At 48.4% G+C, this 21,500-nt stretch overlaps 3 long non-coding RNA genes across 10 annotated transcripts in view; 1 reads left to right on the forward strand and 2 right to left on the reverse strand.

Annotated features, from left to right (window-relative positions):
• Positions 1–7,126: 7,126 nt before the first annotated feature.
• LOC121113394 lies at positions 7,127–11,931 on the reverse strand. Its single transcript, XR_005861525.1, has 4 exons — positions 10,729–11,931; positions 10,556–10,640; positions 8,693–10,229; positions 7,127–8,446 (listed from the first exon to the last, which is right to left on the reverse strand). It is a non-coding gene; the product is annotated as an uncharacterized LOC121113394 (long non-coding RNA).
• On the forward strand, positions 9,068–10,259 carry LOC121113395. Its single transcript, XR_005861526.1, has 4 exons — positions 9,068–9,158; positions 9,335–9,444; positions 9,773–9,829; positions 10,030–10,259. It is a non-coding gene; the product is annotated as an uncharacterized LOC121113395 (long non-coding RNA).
• A 2,389-nt stretch (positions 11,932–14,320) lies between the features above and the next one.
• LOC101747364 overlaps positions 14,321–21,500 on the reverse strand; it is a 72,965-nt gene continuing 65,785 nt past the window's right edge. For 6 of the 8 annotated variants that reach the window (XR_005861514.1, XR_005861524.1, XR_005861518.1 and 3 more), the window contains one exon: positions 18,929–20,815. This is a non-coding gene — a long non-coding RNA (uncharacterized LOC101747364). Of the gene's footprint in view, positions 18,690–18,928; positions 20,816–21,500 lie in introns of those variants that run through there. The other 2 variants (XR_005861513.1, XR_005861511.1) reach the window with 2 other exon arrangements.

The raw sequence follows: 21,500 nt of genomic DNA on the forward strand, positions 1-21,500 counted from the left end.
ATGGGAAAAAATAAGATGTAACACAGCGATACGGAACAATGGGGAAGTTAATTTGATGTGAAAGTTAAAGAAAACGGTGGTAAAGGGTCAAGCTGAACTTCTCCACACCCTTCCCCATCTCCTCAGTACCCTGATTTATATCAGCTGCGTCTGACCCGAGCGAGGGCCGTGCCTAAATACATTATTTCCTTCCATGACATCAAAGCCTGCTTGACGCTACCCTCTGCCATCAAAGAGGACAAACACCTTGTTTTTATGGGCTGTGCGGGGCGGAGAGGAAGCAGCGAGTGGCTGATGTGCCCAGAGGAGGCCATTTCCTACACCCAGCCCTTTTCCGAGTGCTTACAGCCTGCAACCACTTTCCCCTCTTGTAACACCGCAGCCAACCCAAACAGCTCAGCTCTGCCTCGGGAATGCCCCAACACAAAGATGCAGTGTCCGCCGCTCTGGCATTGGGGCAGAGCATCCAAGGATATCCCCGTGGCTGGGAACACTGCTAAGAAATTCTTTTTTTTCCCAATCTTTAATTTCCTTCCCCCGAGAAAACCCGACGTCGTTTCGTTTTCATGGGACACTGTGAATTTAAGGGGCTGCTCTGCATCACATGGCGCTTTGTGGACAGGTGCTTACAGCAACGTGCAGGCATGGCATTATAATCAAAGGAACGTGCCTAAACCAGAGATGCTGAGGAGATGAGGGGGGGGGGAGAGAAAAAGGGGACCCCACCCTCTTCTTCCCACTATTCTACAGGCAAGGAAAAAGTGGAGCAATTGCTTCTGCCAGCAGCTCTGCAGGCACAGGCTGCCCTTTCTTAACCTGCGAAGGGAAAAGGAGACCCTGTGTGTATTTAACCTAAACTTTGTTTTTATGACTCTCGAGGCATGTCTATGCATTTTCCTGTTTTTGCCTTTGTTCCACGGGATCCTCAGCCAAGTTTCTGTCCCCTTCCAAATAACCCTGGCTCCTGGGCCAGCAATTCTTGCTCTCCACATACTTCAGTCCTCTACGGTGAAGACGTTCGGTATCTTTGAACAACATAACATCTCTTCTCTCCGCCATCCACCACTCAACTCACTTGCTTAGAAATCCCCCAGGTTTTGAGGAAAGGAGAAGAGGAAATCCCTGGTCCAGCAGAGGGGGGTTTGAGGGGATGGACTTGAGGATCTCCAGTGCAAAAGTGGGAATCTGAAGGATGTGAGGGGATCCCTTGCCCAGCATGAGGCATTTGAGTGATGGAGTGGGGCACTTGAGAGGCCAACCATCCCTGTGCAGGAGCTCCCCAGCAGTGCTTCTCCTACCCTTATCAGCAGGGTGGGATGCGTGGGGCACCCCAAGTGTTGCTGCTGGCACTTGGAGCTTGGAGGGTTCCTCAGTGCCTCCCTTGACAACCTGGCTTGTGCTTGGGCAGGCTCTAGACAGATCAGGCTCTGCCTAAAGCAACCCCAGACCATCGTCCATGTGAGGTGGGATGAGCATCCTGCACCAGCAAGGGAGATGCTCTGGTATGAACCTGCCTGCCGGGTTCAGCATCCCACATCCCAACGGGAACGTGATGCATTGCCGTGCCTCCCAGGGCACGCTTTTAAAACTATTAATCTCCCCTTAAAAACACCTGTTCCCCCTACGAACCCAGTGGGATGGCAGGAGAGCGTTTTGGAGAGCGTAATAAAAGACACGATTAGAAAGGCAGGCTTTGATCTGCGGGAGGTAAGGAGTTCAGGCAGCTGTGCCGAAACCTCTCACACAGTCAATTCTCCTTCAGCAGCATCCTAACAAAGAGGATCTTGTGTCCACAATGCCTTGTTACAGCCCCTTCCCAAGCCCCGGCCACCTGTCCGTGATGTTCAAGGTTCCTCGCCCATAACATCCAACAGAATCAGATTTCACGGCCCCGACGCTTGCAGAGAGCTCCTGGGCTTTCCTCTCTGTGACCCAAAGCCTGTGCTGCAATGGCCTCTTTCTGTGGGTGGCTCAGACTGCCAACAGCTGGTTCACATCCAGATGTGGCCCCACATATGGGGCCGGGGATTTGCTCACGGTGTGGGGACCCTCCAGAGCATCCCTTTCAGACCTGCCTATGTGGGCCTAGGAGGGGAAATGTGACGCTCATTTGCTCTTTGGATTCTGAGGATGAGCTCAGAGATGCATCTTGTTGGCAGGATCCACCACCCAGAAGTAGCACCATGACTCCCAGAAGCTGTGGACGTCATCGTATCTAGTCCTGGGGACCTGTGGGTGTTGAAGTAGCACGAGTGCAATGCTGACACACACCTGCAGCCTGCTGCCTGTTTTCCATGTCAGCATTTCCCCCTTCTGAGCATTTGAACCATATTCACTTGAAAAGCTCAGCAGATGAGGAGCCAACGAAGCAGGATTCCAACCACAGACAGCAAATGCCTTGTGCTGCATGTGCTGCATGCAGGTGTGTGCATCTCCACCTTGCTAATGCAGCTGCAGTGTGCTCAGTCTGGAAGCAGACCCTCTGGTCAGCAAACACAGAGGCTTTAATCTTGTGTTTAAAAGCGTTTAACCTCTGTGGTTTTAAACAGGCCAGCCCTTCTTGCTGGGTTTGGTGTATGCACGTAGCAAGGGGATACTCTCAGGTGATTACACCCAGGTGTGCAAGCACAGGAGCAGGTAAGGGGAAAGCTCAACCCAGATGTGCACCAGACCAGAAGCCCAAATAGGACTGGTGCTGACCTTGCCTTCAGACTGGGCCACTTTGAGGTCCACACATCATACAAAGACCTCTCATCCCCGCGTTATCTATGCTGTCACAGCACAGGAAGGTTTCATCTCAGCAACACTTGAACCTGGAAGAGCTGAGGCACTGAGGACTGCATTGCATGGGAAGCTTTCACCTTGGCAGGAGCACAAAAAAGCAAACCAACAGGTCTTTTCCATCCTGAATTTCCCTTAGCAGGACTACAGGGGAAGCACCTCTTGAAACAAGGATGGGAAAAATAAGCTCTCCTGGTCTTTTGCCGCATACTTTCCATCAATGCTGGAACAAGGCGGGTCTGAAAAGGAAGTGAGGTGGATACAAAGCAAGAGGAAAAAAGCTCGGTGACAGAAATCTGACTCCACCAGACGTGCCACGCAGTAAATATTTCACAGCGCAGGCTTTTGGTCCAAGTCTCTGTGATGGAGAGGTCCTGTCCTACCTCTCCATCCATCGCTTCCTCTGCCAGGATGAGAGGATGTCCCCAGCACTCCCCTCCCATCCCACACAGGACATCTTCCTCGCTCCCCAGGAAACAGCAGGTAAAAGCAAGAGCCCCGCAGAGCCTCTTCCTGCAGTCTTCTTGCCAGAAAGAGTGCCTGGGACCTCTCAACATGAAACAGAGAGTTTGCTTCTCCTAGCAGAAGCTTTTCGTTAGGGAGGTTTGGGTTTTATGACAAGCTTCATACGTTCCTATAGATATTTTGTGTCTTGGTGGTTTCGTGTAAAATGAAGCTTTCTAAGGAAAGAAAACACAGAGGAGAGCAAATGGAGAAGGCAATACCAAAGAGCAGATAGGTGTGCACATGTTGGATGGTAATGCTATGCAACACGGGTTGGGCATCCGAAGCTGGAGACGTGATAAGGATGCTCCCACAGCATTCATATAGGGACTAAACATGGTCAGAAAAGGTGCACGAAACAAAAAGGGATTAGAAAGAGGTTACATATAGGTCTGTGTAAGGGTGGGTTTCCCATTTCTAGACATGCACGAGTCCACTGGTGCTGTGGGACATCCAACAGGAGCAGCTTGCAGCGAGTTGGCATGGGGTAGAGGGATGCAGCCACCATAATCATGTTGCAAATTTACCTCCTTGTTGGGAAGGATAAGGCTGGGCATAGCCAGCTGGAAAAGATCCTTGCAGTGCTAAGTACAGGCTTGCCAGGCAATTAGCATCGCCATTGTCCACGCCAGTTTACTCTTCTCACTGTGGGTTTTGTGACTTCTTAATCATGTCTTGATGGGCCTGATGGGAGGATGGGTCTGCAGGATCTGGGGAGTGCTGACGTGGGGTCTGCACTCTGCTGGAAACGGCTGGTTTGACATCACTAATGGGATAGCAGTGTGGGGAGATGGGCTTCTAGCATGGGCTGGGAATTTAAATCTAACAAAGGAGCATAGTAATCAATAAAGGAAAGTTGGTTAAGATACTGGAGCAATGTCATTCGGCATTAAAACAATTCCCAGGCTAAAAAAAGAGGCATGCGCACTCCATAAAGGAGGAACTGTGTGAGTTTATGACAACAGCAGCAGCAAGAATGCAACTCATAACATCATTGTTTGATCAATTTTCCTCAGATGGGTTCCAGCCTGACAAGAAATGAGACCCCTAAATTCTGCCTTTCATTCTGCCTGCGAGCCAAAACAAAGCATTGCACAACCCCAGCAAAACGGCCAGGCCTCAAGGCCAGCCTGGATGTGGCTCTGGGCAGCCTGGTCTGGTGGTTGGCGACCCTGCACATAGCAGTGGGGTTGAAACTAGATGGTCATTGTGGTCCTTTTCAACCCACCCATTCTGTGATTCTATGACCTGTCCCACCCAAGGGGCAAGAGTGGGAGCTGGGGGTCACACAGCAGCAGTGCTGCTCAGGATGGGACCCTGCTGGAGCCCTCCTCAAGAAGGTATTTTGGAATGGACCCAGCAGCTCCATAGTTCACTGGCTGTTGGCGTAGCTATTTAATTTAAGCCACAAAGCTATTTATTCTGTCAGAACACTGCGCTTTTATTAGCCGTTTATTTACAGTACGTGGCATTCCCCACGTGCACGACCTGCTCACGAGCACAGAAGGAGGCTATTTATTTTGGAGTCTTGTCTAATTTACGCTAACTGTGGACCAGGGACCCATAAAAAGGCTGGCAAGCGGAGCAGAGCCAGGCTGTGGGCTGTGGCTACATGGCCACGACAAGGCACCATTCATCCCTCACCCATAAACACGCTGAGATGGCCGTGGTCTGGGAGCAGATCTGGCCAAGGTGGGTCTGTTTTTTAATGCTCGCTGCACAAATAGGTGTGTGTTGGCTGGCTTGGGCTGCTCCACGTGCCTGAAAGCGACATTGCTACAGCAGGGAGCTTTTACAGGCTGCGCGTCACTGCTGCCAGCCTCCTTGCTTTGTCCATGAAGACACATCTCCAAGTGCCCAAGGCAGTCTGGAGTTCAGTTTCCATCTGAGTTTAAGTTTAGAAGGGGGAGAGGCACAGCCGCATGGAGAGCAAAAAATAAACATGACAATTAGGAACTGTCTTAGAGCATGCATTTCCTCCTGCAGCACCCCAAAGTGTTCTCAGGGAACCCTGCAATGCCAAACTTCTGGGCACAGAGATGAATAACCATTGCTTAGCAGCCTTTTGTAATCCACCCAATGGCTTTTAAATAATCTGGATGGAAAGTAATGGAGATTTCAGGCCCTGGAACCCATTATTCTTGCATGCCAAGAGCAGTGCCACCGAGTGCAACGAGGACCCTGAAGTTAATGAAATTCCTGCCTGAGCAAACTTCTGTCGTGCTGTTCAGTAAAACGACTCGTGCATCATAAAAGCAACATCACTCAAGCTGTTAAGATGCCCTCTGTGTAACGTAAGGCGAAGGCACAGGAGGGATATATTTGTTAAATTACATATAACCGGTCGTATATGTTTAAAATATATCTTTATTAGGTTACTGGAGGTTGTTGAGCTTAAAGCACGACGGTGAATCGATCAACTGCTGTGCCAGTGATAGAAGCCTCCCGTTTGAACAGGAGGCTGAAAAATTTGAACTGATTTCCATACAGAACAGCAATCCATCACTCCACCACGCCTGGAAAGGCTCCATTTCTAGAGCAGCTTTCTGTGAAAGCGCCTCGTTGACAGTCAAATGAATAAATAGCTCAACCACTTCAAAGTCCCCAGAGGAGAGTTTGTTTGAAGAAGGCATTTTGGACAACAGCATCCACCCTGTTGCTGAAATTCCTAATAATCCTCCGCACCGACTGAAGCTCTGTTTTGCATGAGAAGAGAATCGTAGGGGGAAAAAAAAGCCTTCCAGACGGCTCTAATTAAGCTTTGTCCTGATTAAACACATTTCCAGAGCTGGATTTTCTGAAGTCCTACCCTCTGTCCAAGCGGAGCCGGCTGGAAGACTCCCTGCACGTCAAATGCGGACTGAACTTGTGAGCTTTGCTCACCTTTGGGTGTCCATGCAGGGGATGGAGTTTGGCTGATCTCACCTGCTGCATCCTGCACTGTGCAAGAGGATGCACGGCACCGACTTGACTTCTGCTGGATGGAGGCTGGAAGGTCCGGGAGCGCACGTTTGAAAGGCTGGCTGACTTGTTTCACCTCCACTCTCCCCCTCCTTCAAGGTTTTAATGAATTTAGCTGGAATTTATTTTCGAGATCAGCTATATGCAGTGCCTGTGAGTAGTTTACCCTGCCCAACACCAGGTGTCATTTATCATTCTCCCCCCTTCTTCGTTAATAGAGCTGTCTATAAAAGAGCCAACAAGCTTGTTGTGCCACTTCACACCCATGGGGCAGGTGAGACCAGACCTTCATCTCTGACATTGGAGCTCTCATTGCTTTTGAACCAAAACCCCCAAAATCAGCAGCAGCAGCGAAGCTGTTGATACACACCAATCACAGAAACAAAACCATTCCCCTTAGAGGATGCTGGTATGCTGTTGAGCAACAAAGGCACAGAAAGTATTTCCAATTGCAGGTTGAAGGGAGGTTTCTTGGAAGCAGTCACTTTGTTGTTCTGATTCACTGACATAAACCTGGAGGACTCGCTGTGTTTCTTCTCCCAGCTGCAGCTGTCATCTCCTAGCCCATGTCTGGCCCCTGGCTGAGCATTGTGCAGACCATGGGTGCAGCAGGGGCCTTGCAGTGGCCCTAATGCATCCCACTGAGAGGCAAGCACCCCAAAATCTCAGCACTGTGTGAATCATAGAATAGAATCATAGAATCACAGAATGGCCTGGGTTGAAAAGGACCACAGTGATCATCTAGTTTCAACCCCCCTGCTGTGTGCAGGGTCGCCAACCACCAGACCAGGCTGCCCAGAGCCACATCCAGCCTGGCCTTGAATGCTTCCAGGGATGGGGCATCCACAGCCTCCTTGGGCAACCTGTTCCAGTGCCTCACCGCCCTCTGTGTGAAACACTTCCTCCTAATATCCAACCTAAACCTCCCCTGTCTCAGTTTAAAACCATTCCCCCTTGTCCTGTCACTACCCACCCTTGTAAACAGTTGTTTCCGTGCTCCCTGAGCTGTGGGTTACTCAGCTCTCATTACGCTCCAGCCTCCATCCTCAGGCACTGCCCTATTGCAGTACTGCACACCCATCCTATGGCTTGAAAAATACGAGCTGTCAAGAGCAGGCAGATGGAAAAACACCACCAGGAGGGTGGCCAGCTGATGTCTTTAACACCTGTGGAGGTATCAGCCCAGAGGATGGGTGGAGGGATGGACACCGTGTGCCTGAGATCACAGCACAGCCCTCTCACCATGAGCCCCGCTCCCTTTGCAGGCAACTCTCCAACACACCGTATTTTTTGCCAAGGGCTTAAGCCACTGGCAGCTCTTCTCACAGTCTCCTCCATCACCTCTGAAAATACCTGAGGCTGATCTTGAGCAGACATCAGAGCTCAGAGAATAGTCCTGAAAGGCAGAGGAAGGGAGTCTGTCAAAACAGAAAGAAACAAGAGCGGGGCAGAAGCCTCCTGGAGAAGGTCGTGCACAGGTGGTGGCGATTGTGGCCAGCACCTGAGACTTGGTGATGCCCCACTGCATGGCCAAGGGGTAGCTCTCCCAGCCCACCCTCACCATGCCTCACAACCCATCTGCCTCCCCCTCTTTTTGCAGGGGGCTGGTGGTGCCGTGCTTGTTTCCAACACGGTTGCCTGTTCCTCGGGGTTTGCCAGCAAATTATGAAGTCCTTATGAGCTCAGTCTGCAGCTGAGTGTTGGGCTGCGTTAGGGTTAGTCCAAGCCCAGGGCTGATTCAGACGTGGGTTGGAAATGTCTCAGAGGGGGAGTGAAAAAATGGGTGTGTGCTTGTGCAGAAATGAAAAAGCATCATTGCTCCTGTCCCTCCCAGTCACTGTCCCATTGCACTGCCTTGTGTCAGGCTGCTGACGTCTCAGGAATGTCTGGCTTGCCCTGGCCATGGGATGGCAGGCCCAAGGAAGCCTGCCAGGAGCCCAGCTGAAGAAGGCACATGCTTCCTGTCAGTGTGCAAAAGCACAAAGATGAGGACAACTTGGAGACAACCATCGAGGGTGACAAGGGGCTGAGGAGCTGTGATCTACAAGAGACGGCTGCGTTTATTCTAGGCCAGGACAGCAGGCAGAGGAGCATGACTGCAGCCTTCCAGCATAGAGGAGCTGTCATGGAAGGGCTGCTACAGGGAGCTGGTCGCAGCTGAGATGTGCTTTGGATGTCAGCAAGCAATGGGTAATGCCACCTAATAAAGGCATTGAGAGTGAAGGTGTTAGGGAAGACTGGGTCTGGATGAAGAGCAGCTGGGGACACCATGACAATCTGGTGTCCCCAGGCCCCATCCCTGTCCCTAAAGTTATATCTACTGCTTCTCCTTGGCATAAATAAAGTCTTTCCTTCCCATTCTGGGCTACGTCTGCCCTGCACCGCTGGAAAGCTGCAAACAGACCCATTTTGCATGTCCAGCTGTGCGTCTTTCTGCCCCATTTACCTTCCTGCCCCAGCAACCAGAGAGCTGCAGCTCTTCGGGGCCGACTTTGGAGGACTTTGCAGACCGTTATCTCACGAGGGGTTGTTTTGCTCCATTCCCTTTTAAAAACAACGAGCACATGTGGCATTCTGTGAAGCAGATGGCTGGCTTGGCGCTCAGACTGCCTGGACCCATACATCTCCCATACACATACACGTGCTTTCAGCAGTGCTGGGGATCACGACCTTGCAGATGGTCTGGGCAAGCTCGGTGTGGGACAGATAGATGGATGGATGAGAGGAATGCTCCAGGTCATTCCAAGTGTTTGGTATTCCAGGAATCTGGGGGGATAAAGGGCTTCGTCTTGGGAGGATTTGTGATGAAATAACTGCAGGAGTTCCAGAGGGGATGTTTCACACCTGCGCTGAGAGTCAGCAGTGTGTGGACACTGGAAAAGGCTCCAGAGAGGGCAGAGGAGGGGGAAAAGGTGGTTCTGGGGAGCATCGGGGTCATGGATGGGGGTTCATTTGCTTTTCTCCTCCCCTCTCCCTTTGCGCTTGAGCTTGGCAGCCAGGCAGAGACACCCAGACCAGATGTCCAAGGCTGCATGATATGACCCTTGGCTGTGCTGAGCATCATCTTCCTCTCTGCCCCACTCCCCAGGTCCCCACATCAGGGTCATGACCAGGTTGTCCTGATCTGGCCCAGATCCGTGAGGCTGGATCCAAAAGGAGAGGCCAGCATGGGATGCAGCTGAGCAGGCTGCTGTCCAGGTGGGTGCAGCTGGGGAAAGTTTGTTTTGCAAAGCTGCTACTGTCCCGAGGTTATTAAAGGCATGCTTGGTGCATTATCTCCTACTTGGGACCATGCTGGTGGGCCAAGCATCACAGCAAGGCCAAGAGGAGGTGCTTTGGGGGCCTTTAATAACATAATTCCAAGCAGCTCTGGGGTATATCCATGGCCTGAGGTGGGTAACTTGTATGTGTATGCACATGCAGAGATTATATACAGTAGTTTCACAGATCACTTTGCTTTCTTGTTTGTGTTGCCCTCTCTGTGTTTCATTCATTGCCTTGTTTTTCTCTTGCTTTCTGTCTGCAGTGCCTAATAGGGCCAGGACACCTCATCTTACCAGCAGAACAATTAGCCTTTATTTTGGTAAGAATTTAGAAATGCTGCATATTTTGCTGTTGCTTTTCCAGTACCTAATATCCCCTGTTTAATGACATTCCTTCCAAAATAAAAGAGTCACAATGCAGCACAGCGGGTGGCTGGGAGGTAGCATCCATCCCCAGCCTTCGGTATGGCTGCAGTGCTTGGTACAAAACCAAGGGCCCTCTTCCCATCCTCACTGCCAGGGAAATGAGATTGCAGGAGCTGGCCAGGACCCAGGGCTAAATGCAGCTTTGGAAAAGAGTTGAGAAGCTCCTGTAAATGAGACTCAGGGAAGAAGGCTACTTCCGAGCCAGTCCTGGCAGAGAGGAACCTACCTCTGAATGGGGCTTTTCCCTCGTGTTTTCCTTCTGGCATCCTTCTAATATGACAGCAATTAAAAGCCCTGAAAAAAATGGATGGAAACAATTTGGAAGAGGTCTCTATTAGATTTGCTCTCATTAGCACTGCAGGCTATTTTTTCAGCTGCTAATTGACAGCTGCCTTCCATATGCAGCATCAAAAAAAAAAAAAAAGACTTTACACCGAGGGTAATTTTAACCTGGACTGTCTCTTTGGGAGCACTGAGGACCATGAGAAGAGCAACACGGAGCACACCACAGCCAAGGGAATGTCAAATGCTTTGAGAAAGCCATGGGTCCCCCAAAATTTTTAAGAGGAACCTTAAGGAAGGGGTTTCCTAGACTGGGTTGTTGTTTTTTTTTTGCTCACCTGGAGAGCTCCTAGAGAAGCATAATTCTAGCAGGAAGGTGAAAATCCACAGAAGTGGGTTGGCCAGCAGAGCCAAAGCCTGGATCTGAAAGAGAGACAGAGATGCTTGGATGGATGTCCAGACCCCAGGACACAACAGAGAGAGGAAGGGAGCTTGGAAACAAGATACAGACCTGTGTGCTTGGGATATTTATTCAGCAGCAGCCTTGGAAAGGACTGGAAAGCTAGCAGCTCTGTATGCCAGGGCAGGCATTTCACTTATTTGTTGTTTAAACAGATCATTCATGAGCTGTTGGGTCTCCTTTAGCAGAGCCTTCTTGGCACCCGACCCAGACTTGCTAGGAGAGCTGGCTCCAAGACTTCTGTGGAAAACACAGAAGATGTTCTCAGGTTTTGGCACAGGGTTACTTTTTTAGCCATAAGAAGCTTCTGGGCAGTGGAACTGGGACCTCCTTCCTTGGGTCAAGGGTAAACCCAACACTGTGCCCCAGCAGGGTGCCCCACATCTGGCTGGCATCGCCTTGGATGGAAGCTTTGCTCTGGCTTTTCTTCTAGCTGGAGACTGCCGTGCACCAAAGCCATTGCTTCATCCTCAGCCAACGCACCAGTCTTTCCCAGTGGGTGGGAATGGCTCATCAGCATGGTGCGTGGGGCTGCCCGGGATTTATGGATGGTATGCCCTGTGCAGACCTCACGTCATTTCTTGTAGGAGTATTTTCTTACTGTTGCTTCCCGTTGTAAATTTGCCTTCGCGTGGCAAAGTTAATGGCATTGCCTCACGCAGATGAGGTGATTTACAGGCATGGAAATAGCTGCAGTAAGGTCATTGCTGGGGAATTCGGGGGGGAATGGACAGCAGCCTGGACTACATAGAGGTGTGCTCATACAGCCACAACTTAGGACCCTGTCCCGCAGCAAACCTAGGAGGTGTCTCATAAGCATGGGTACAGCTGCTGCTATTTAAACAGGCTTTATCCAGACTCTGCTGCATACTCTCTGACACCTCAAAATCTTGTCTCGTGGTAGCTATTAGATGGAGATGCTATTGCTCTGAAGAAGTCATTCCTTGGGCATAAGGAAACAATGATCGTTTCCCCAAACTGAGGGCAGGGAGTTATCTGAAACACAAATAACCACTAAGGCCACTGACGGCTCTGTTTCTATTAAAGATAAATATGTGAGAGATCAAGTTCTGCAGCTAACTTAGCTAATAGTTGGCTACATCGCTGACATCTCTCCATAAGCTCAGCCCTAAATAACTGAGCTTCAGAGCTAGCCAGGAGTTCCCCACTGAAATAGCTCTTTTGGGTAGACAAATGCAGTTCCTGCAGACTCGGAATTTTTCTGCAGGAAACTCTTTTGGAGAGTTCCATTCTCCCTTTGGACCAAACAGCAAAAGAGCCCACAACATTAAATTTCGGCTGGGTTTCCTTCGGATGAAAGCCCTGCAGCTTGAAAAGCTTAACCAAGACGTTGAGTTTTCACCAGTGTACAATGAGTGCAGCGTTAACCAGAATCCATAAAAATGTGGCCTTGTTGCTATCCATGAGCTGCTATCCTGGCTACATTCAGACGAAGGTTCCCATTATACTTCCCATATTCCTGCTTACTTGGGTGCCACAGACCATGGACTGATGGCCCATCGGGACAGACAGCCTTGAGAAGCCCATCCATAGCCTTGAGAAGACCAAGATCTACATCTAAGCCAGTTGAGGGTTACACCGCAGGAAGCATATACTGGTCCAATATAGCTGCCAAGTAGAAAATTACTGTTATTTCCAAAGATATAAGCAACCAGCAACAGGAAGAGGAATCAGAAGACAACGTTTTTTGAATACAGATGGTTTCATTTAGTGTACAGGAGCACAGGATATCATCCCTACACTGTGTACATGTCCATACGGATCAGTTAAATGGATTTAGGATATGATTGCTCTCGTCTGGATATCTTGGTGTAAATTCCCATACGGATGCTTTTATCCTGATACACAAGTACCTTCTCCTATGCAGATAATCTCATATGGAGGAATTTAAAATGAGACTCTACTCCTGCCCCGGAATAACTATTCTTCTGGGGGTATCTACCCATACAATCCAACTGGGTTATCTATCAGCATAAGGAAGAAAAGAGCTTTTAGCAAGGGAGCTATGCTATGCTGGGCTGACTCATAGCCCACTGAGCATCCCTGGGTGTCCAGCATGGATATAACATGACAAGTGTGATAAAGCACGAGCCCTTGCAGGCAGGGGACTTTAAAGTATGACTTCATTGGACACTGTAATTCTCCAAACACGAGGCTTTATAGGACATGCCATGGCATTTGCAATAACACGATAATGAGGTGTGACCTGAAAAACTTACTAGCTCTTGCTCAGCACTTGGTTAACTGTGCCCACCAGGAGCAAGACATCAAGTCCAATTGTCTCCTGAGTCTCATCACCAAACTACACCCCTCAGAGCCACAGTCATATATCCCCAAAGCACCTCCAGGGATGGGGACTCCACCACCTCCCTGGGCAGCCTGTTCCTGTACCTGACCACCTGTTGCGTGAATAAATTCTTCCCAATGTCCAATTTAGCTTCACTTGAGGCTGGATGGGAAGTGGGAGAAGGACTGGGCTCTGGCCCCATCTCTACTGGGGGATCACCACCAGGCTGTTTTCCCATCTGTGAGACAGGGACAAGAAAGTGTCATACTAGAGTTAGCTGGGTTATTAATAGAGGCCTCTGGCTGAGATGTTGAAACAGCCCAGGGGATTGAGAAGCCCATTTATTCTGTACAATTCAAAGCAGGCAAATGACTCAGATTTCCTTGATACTTTTGAACATTAAAGTTAGAAAAAAGCTTTCTCTAAAGCATTTGTCTTGAGGGAAGCGGCCATTGGAATATGAGTCTTTCTTTTCCAAGTACAAACGAGAGCAAATTACCAGTGAAGCTAAAATGGGCTTTTTTGGCTTTTTTTTTTTTCTTTTTGGTTTGACTTTTATATTGAAACACATCAGATACAGATCTGAACATCAACTGCTCTGCATGCAGTATTTGTGGTAGAAAAGCAGCCGATGCAATGGTCAGAAGGAAACATTTTGACTATATGGGATGGAAATGTTTCCATAATTTCCTGTTGAAACTGTAGGTGAAATCGATACGTTTCCCCAAAATGTTTGGATTTCATTAAATTGCCATTGTTGGCCAGCTCCAATAGCAGCAACAGCGTGGGTTTGGTTTAAACAGCTAATAAGACAGAAAAGATTTTCTCCAGCATTGCCACATATTACTTCCTAGGTTTGGTTAGGAAAGGAGTGAGGGACAAGACGCAAGAAGGTCATGGCAAGATGTGGCCTGTCCTAGGCTGGGAAGCAGGGGAAAGCTGCAGGAAGGCACCTTGCAATAGGGCCAGGGGATGGGATGCTCCTGTTCAGGTTTGTAATGAGTTGCGCCATTCTAATTCAGGGCAGCTGAAATACGGAGGCAGCAGAGGGCATTTAATGGGCAGTAGCAAAACACTGTGAAACGGGAGGCTGCAGAGTGAGGAAGAGGATAAAAACAAAGCAGAAGGAATGCTAACATTTCTTGGCTTTTTATCCGTATCCCAAAAATATTTGATCCCACACAGGGGCAGAGAACTGAACTGTGTAAGCTCTTCCTTCTCTTCCAGCCCCATTTTTAAAGGCAAAATGGATACATCTTGTTTTCATTCTGACTTTTACAAAATCTGATATGGTTCTACAACTTCATTAAAAAGACATTTGGAAACAAACAAATGCAAGGCTTGACCAAAATCTTTATAAGCTAATTTCTCTCCTGGAAAGATTTCATTTTGACAAAGGGGAGTTTACCAAAGGGGAAAAAATAAATCACTCCCTTGGAAAGTGTTCAAGCAGCTCTTGTTTTCCTCTGCTTGGTGTTTACTGCACTTTCAGACATAGCAGCAACACCAAGGCTATGCTTTTAAATCAGTGCCAAGTTGACCCCTTACCGCACCCATAGACCTGTGGATGTGAAGACAGACTTTAACCCTGGGTTGGTGTTGGCTGAGTTCAGTAGCACTTCACCCAGGTCTTCAAGTGTTGTTGCTTCCTAATCAAAAGTCCATGGCCAAGTAGAATCCATGGTAAACCTTTCCCTCCAGCCAGAATGGGTAGTGGTGATAATTAGTTCTCACCTGAGATAATTTTTCTTCTATTGGTCTGATGTATTGGAAACCCTAAAAAAATAGAGAGGGAAAAGGAGACCAAGAGCTCCACTTGCTGATGTGAGAGAAGCCAAACTGGGATGGATCACTTTCTCTTGGATGCAACACTTTTAAAAGGAATCTGTGAGAGAGATACGCAGAGGGAAATTCCTAACAACATAAAAGGGAAGAAGGGATGGCTCATAAAAGAGCGATTCCCTCTGTTTTTTTTGGCAGCCCAGCCAAGCTCCCCAAATGCAAGGTTGTAAAAGGACTCTGCGCTGTGCAGAAGACAATAACAAGCAGGTGTTATGGAAAATGACCCTTCCCTGAGCAGATTTATTCCTGCCATCTCATCTGCTTCTTAAATCTGTTTCCAATCAGCAGATGCAGCCTTAACCTCCAATCCAACAAACGTGTTCAGGTGCTGTGTTTTGCGGTAGAGCTTGTGTCCCTCTGCCAGCTCAGTGCCAACGGGTGTCACGCCATGGACATCTTCCCACCAACACTTGGCCAAGATCCCCACCACGACTTGGCTGAGCTCCCCATCACCTGGGGCATGCAGCCACCAGGCACAGGAGTCTGCACAGAAGTCAGTAGCTTGCCACCAAACATAGCGATGGGTTGAGCATGAGTTCCCCAGATGTCATAAGTACCTTGAAGCTTACAAGGGACTCAGTCATTCTGTTCAACGGGGGCTATATCAGCTCCAAAAATCAGCATATTTCTCTTCTCTGCCATTGCAAGTGTAGACATGCTGAGATTTCTCCTAACAAAGAAGCAGCCAGCCTTGCATAGAGTCTGGTTTTGAACACACTACGTGGGAAACTAGCTCTTAATTTGCCTACATGCAAATGTTGAGGTGCCTGCTACTCAAGCACATCTTCAACCCAATATGATTATGAAACATACAAAACAGAACCCAAAAAAGCCCCAAAATGTGTTGGTGGGGGATATCCTGTCCTTGTGCTATGCAAAACTCGGTTATATTGGGCCATACTAATGAATGCAGATCTTCATAATCTAATTTGTTTTTCCTTATGTCTGAGTTCCATGTTTCCAAACAAAATATAGCATCAATTGGAACCCAGAAAGCCAAAGACCAGCCAGAATTAGCAACTTTGGCTTGGATTCGTGCTGCTATTTTCCAATAGTCTCTCCTCAAAACCACAAATTAGCGCTGTGCGACTAGAAAACAGGCTTTGCAGATGAGATCCTGGTGGTGGGGATTTTCGTGCAGGCTGAGTCCTGCAGCAGAGCAGAAGGTTGGGGGCTGGTTTCACACTTCTCCTTCCCTCTTGCCCAATTCCAGGCCTCCCCGAGTTTTGCTTCCAGGTGTTCTTGTCCTCCATCCTGGTTTTGCCAATGGCAATAACCTACACCAGAGGGAGAAATCCTCCTCAAAGCTGAATGCTTCACTTGTCAGCTTTCTAGTCTGGGTTTCCAACCACTTCCTACTCAGCCTGAGCTGCTGATTGTTTTCCTGCAGCCTGCAGAGGATTCCTTGTGCGTGTGCATCATATTTCCTTCTACAGCTGAGCAGTGGAAATCAAATAGTAACCCAAAAACACAACCCAAACCCAACCACAAAACACTTCTTGGAGACTTTTGCTGACCAAAGCGTTCCCCCAGGGCAAGATGAGGAAATACAGAGAGGCTCCTGGTGGCACCTCCCCAGTTTCTCTGCGACCAAGAATTTAAACATTTGTTATCTCCCGTGCTTGGTGGTTCTGGTTCACGTTCAGCTGCGAGCCAAGTTCAACTTCTGCTGATGGGGAAAACCCTGCGGTGCAGTCTGTGCTTGCTTTGACTTGTTGCACTGATGTTGCTTTCTGCATAGGCAGGAAATCACGCATGACGGTGCTCAACCCCTCTGCATCAGTCTCTTTTCCAGCAAACAGCCCTAATCCTCTCTGCATCTGTTTGACACAGTTGCTAAGATTGCACTCAAGTCACATTGAAGCGCGTGCTTAAGCACTGCGGTGTACTTAATGTTTGCACAAAGGTGTTGTGCAAGAGCTACTCACTCCAGGCCCCATCATTCCTGAGAATTTATGTGCTGACAGAGGTTAAATAGATGGAAAAGAAACCACCGGGCCATTGAATCTAGAATAAAGCAATGATAGCACCTATAAATTAGAGCAGTAAAGGATTTGGACAGAAACAGCGATGTTAATTGCTGCAAGCTTGGCAAAAGCACCCAGATGTAATGAGGGGATTTTTTCCTTCTTAAAAACAACCAATTTCTGACATTCTGAACTTGCTTTTCGCTGAAAGGGGTAGGAACCATTTAGGGCTTTAAAGCAATGAGATGGTTTCATAATGACTAATCTTTGAAAAACATGGAAAATTTTGTTCAAATAAACCAAAAGGCTGCAGTAAGCCTTCACACAAAGTTGAGATTAATCTGTCAGAAATGTTCTCTTTGGCTCCAAGAACTCACGGAAATGAGGAAATTTAGAGTTTGGAACAAAAAGCTGAATTATTAGCCCAAGGTAAGTGGTTAATGAGTGCTAAATATACATGTCAAGGAAAGATATACAAACTGAAAGTGGCACTTCTCAGAGATTATGTAGGGTGGGAATAGCGATAAATTAAACCCATCAAGCTGCCCTTTGGCATAGCCCAGCGTCATTAGAGCCAGCAAGCTGCAGTCCTGCTCCCATGGCTTCGCCCATTCCCATCTCCCCATGCCCATGGACTGCCCATTGAATCCTACCTTCTGTGCACCCAGGGCTGAGACCCACAGGTGGTGGCCTTTCTGCTCCTGTTTGTGTGTTTTTATAGGGGCGAGGGATGGGTTGGAAGCACATAATGCCTTCTGCTGCTGGCTCGGATATCCCAGCTGCTGCTATGTGGGCTCCTTTGAACTGTGATTTATCTGCAGAGGAGTATGGGGGGAATGCCCCAGTTGCATTGTTTCAACCAGACCTGCCAACCAAGCTCTCCTTTCAGCTCCCTGTGCCCCTGAGACTAAACAGGTTTGGGCTTAGCTGAAAGGCATTGCCCGTGCCAGGGGATTTGTCATCATCTCTTGAGCCTGGGGGGTGCAGGACCCCAGCACAGGCACAGCTTTCTCTTGAAGGGGTTGTAGAACCTCAGGCGTTGTTTATTTTGGATGTTGGGAAATGGTAATAAATAAGGCCAAAAAGCAGCACGTGTGAGCACTGAGTCAGCTTTAGACACCAGCAAAAGAGATGATCTCAGAGCGGAGGGGACCTCGCTAGGGAGGCGGGGCAGGTCGTCACATCAGCCTCCAGGGGACAGCTAACCCTGGTCAAAGAGCTTTATGCTGGGCTCTGGGACCCTGATTTCATCCTGCTGCTGTCCTGGCCCTAAAGGAGCGTTTTTACTGCGTTTGGTTTTCAGTCATCTGATGGATGTGCTGAAAGTTGCCTTTCCTGTGAGCAATTTCCAAGCTGGACAGGGTGCCCTCAGGCTTTTAACTTCTCCTTCCAGACCTCCACATGTTCACTTCAAGGAAGAGGGACTTCACACTCTCAACCTCTTTTTCAGTGAAAAGGGGTATGGAAAGGCAGAAAACAGTGGCACTGAAACTCCTTGAGCAGCAGTCTTGATGGGAAATCCTAGAATGGCCTGTATTGAAAAGGACAACAATGATCATTCAGTTCCAACCCCCCTGCTATGTGCAGGGTCGCCAACCACCAGACTGGGCTGCCCAGAGCCACATCCAGCCTGGCCTTGAATGCCACAAAATCTCAGCATAACCTGGAATCACAGATTCATAGAATACCTTGGGTTGGAAGGGACCTCAAAGATCATCCAGTGCCAAATCCCTGCCCCTTACCTTTGGGCACTTTTTGGTTCTGCCATAGAGCATCTCCTGCAAATGGTGTTTGCATCTCGCTGCCTATGGATGTCTTCCAAGCTGGTGGCTGTTTCTTGGGCAATCCAGAAAATATCCCTCCGTGTGTTCCCATATAGACTGCCTGCAGCTGCTCTGCTGAGCAAGGAGATGGGAAGCGTGAGAAAACCTGAGCTCTGGACTCATGTTTCACAGAGCTGGGAGTGAGAGGGCCACGAGAGGGTGGGGAAAAGCCACCCATTCCTTTAGATATTTAGGAAAAAGGGGATGGAAGGAGGGATGCTTTACAGCCTGGACTGGGAGGTACTGAATGCCCCAGCTCCAGGAGCACAGTTGTAATAGGGGCACAAAGTTAAAGGAAGGGATTTGAGGGATTTAACCTGCTCCTGCTTTATTTAAATCATGGGCAGTCTGGAAAAATACTTTATTTTATTAAGAAAGGTATGAATGGGGAGAAAGCACTACTCACTTTTCACAGAACGGACACAGTGGGTAGAGAAGAGCACATCTGGTGGGGGGAACCATGAAACGCCCACCCATCAGCCCAGCTACCTTTGCAGCATGGCAACACTCTGTTTCTTGCTCAGAAAATCCTCCTTAAAAACTCAGTGTGGGATGTTGTACGTAACTATGTTTACGTGGAGGTTATAGAGAAAAGGGATGGAAAGCACCCTGCGAACACATTGCCCTGTGTTGGGTAGCCCTCCCTCCCTGCACTACCACTGCCTATGGGGACAGGGATGAGGTTGGGGTGCTCTAGTCTGTGCACATGGGACAATCTCACAGCAGCATCACGATGCCATCCTATGGCTGTGATGTGCTTTGGATGTCACATGGTGCCAGGTATGGGGCAAGAGATACATTCCAAGCCAACCTCGTGCTTCTGCCATGTACCCATTTTTTCCCCATTAAGCAGGATTTTGTGATCATTATAGTTTTCTGCTAGGATGAGAGTCTTTAGCACAGCAATCAGATGTGCTTAGTGTTTAAAAACAAGAGTTGTGAGCCTGCACTTCTAATTTATGGACAGGATCTTACCAGTTGGATGAGCTTGTGTTGTTCTCCTATCCCCTCCAGGCTGAGGACCCCAGAGTCAGGCTCTGCGTGAGCTGCAGCTGAGCAGCTGTGAGCAACTCGCATTGTAGGAGAGGGGGAAGAAGTGTCCTGATAGCAACAGAAAACAAGGGGTGGAGGATGCCATTGCAAACAACATGTTGTTTTTTTGGAAGGGGCTGACCAGGATCCGCTTGAAGGCCAAAATCCTTTTTATCAGTAGGCTGCATTTTCTTCTCTTGCTTTATTTCTTGTTGCATGACAGTGTGCTCATAACAAACTGAGACTCCTCTGTCTTTTTCCCAAATCCTCCAGAGGTATCATTTCATCCTCCTCATGATATAGAAATAATATTTACCTCAGCTGCAGCCAAAATACAGCATCCACAGTGCATGTGTGCGCGTCTGTCACACATCTGGATGGCTGGGATGATGGAGAAGAGTGCAAACATAGCCCTGTAATGTGAATCGAGCAGGAACGGCTGGCCACCACCCAAGGAAAATGGCCAACCCATCAATGTGGAGTGAAGGCGGTGGTCAGCCCTCACCCCACGCGCTCACACCGTGCCTGCCAAAGCAAACTGCCTGCCCTGACCCTGCCTGAGATTCCCAGCACAACCACGGTTCTGTAAGCACGCCACGGCGAATCTTGAGTTATCTCAAAACACAAATAAAATCAGTGTGATGGGAAAGCCTTAAGACGGAGCGGTCTGTGCTGAGCGTTTCCCATCTCCTCCTCACACGGAGGGATGTGAAGCTCCCAGGCTTCTTTCCCAAGGTCTGAGAGCAAACGCAATGGACCCACCTCCTCCTAATGCCTTCCATGTAGAGATACGTGGCTGCATAAGACCACAGTCCCATCACCACTCAGTTCTGCCTGTTTCCCTCAGTTCTCTCAAGTAAACACAATCCTGGAGCATATAATGAGACAGTAAAGGCACCTCTAGAGAGACAAGAGGTAAGCATAGGTATTGCTGGAGAGTTTCCATTTTTTAGCACCTAAATTTCTCATCTTTTCCTTGAGAGCATAGGACTTATTCTTCATTGCTTGTAGATTTCACTTGTGTAGCTTGCAAGGGTCTGGTAGAGAGCGGCAGGCAACAAAATCCAAGCCTATGAAGCCAGTCTGACAGAAGGGAATTATGCAGCAAGTTGATGTGATGGAGCTCTCTTAGTACTCAGAATGGTTATTTTGACCTTGTTTGTAGCCTGAAAAAGAAAAAAAAAAAGAGAGAGAAAAAAAAATTATAACAATGTGATAAATTTGAGTGTTTGGATAGCTTGTCAGATTAATAACTCACTCTGGACACATCATTGGAAATGCTCCTACCATTTTGCTTATTTTCTTACATCAGTGTAATAATTATTGTGCTTAAGAGATGTTTGGGAAAAGAAGAAAAGTCAAGAAAATGAGGTGTCAGGTTGAGGACAGCTAGGCTCAGGTGACAGTTCTTTGAGATGTCCATAGCCTGTCCTGGTGGATACTAAACCACCTTGCCCATGCCTGGTTGTGTGAAGGCAAACGAGGCCAATGATTGCTTTAATTTTAGCAAGAAGTAATTCTTAACTCCAGCTCTTGGTTTGCTCAGTCAGTCACATTCTCCAACAATATTGGGATGACTGGTCAGAAATAAATCCAGCAAATATTTTGAGCATTCATAAATGTTTGCCTTCTTGCCACCGAAGACCCATGGATGGGAGGCAAGAGACACGTTGGCTCACGCACAAAGTCTGTAGTTAAAATGAAGCACCTTGGAGGCCTTCAGATGTTGGCTACTGGGAAATCAGTAGATCTGCAGACTATCAGGGAAGTTCTTTAGTAAGAACTATTGGTGATAGACGGATGGTTGGACTGGATGGTCTTGTAGGTCTTTTCCAACCACAGTGAGTCTTT

The sequence above is a fragment of the Gallus gallus genome, chromosome 7, assembly GCF_016699485.2.
Source record: "Gallus gallus isolate bGalGal1 chromosome 7, bGalGal1.mat.broiler.GRCg7b, whole genome shotgun sequence".
Taxonomy (NCBI): Eukaryota; Metazoa; Chordata; class Aves; order Galliformes; family Phasianidae; genus Gallus; species Gallus gallus.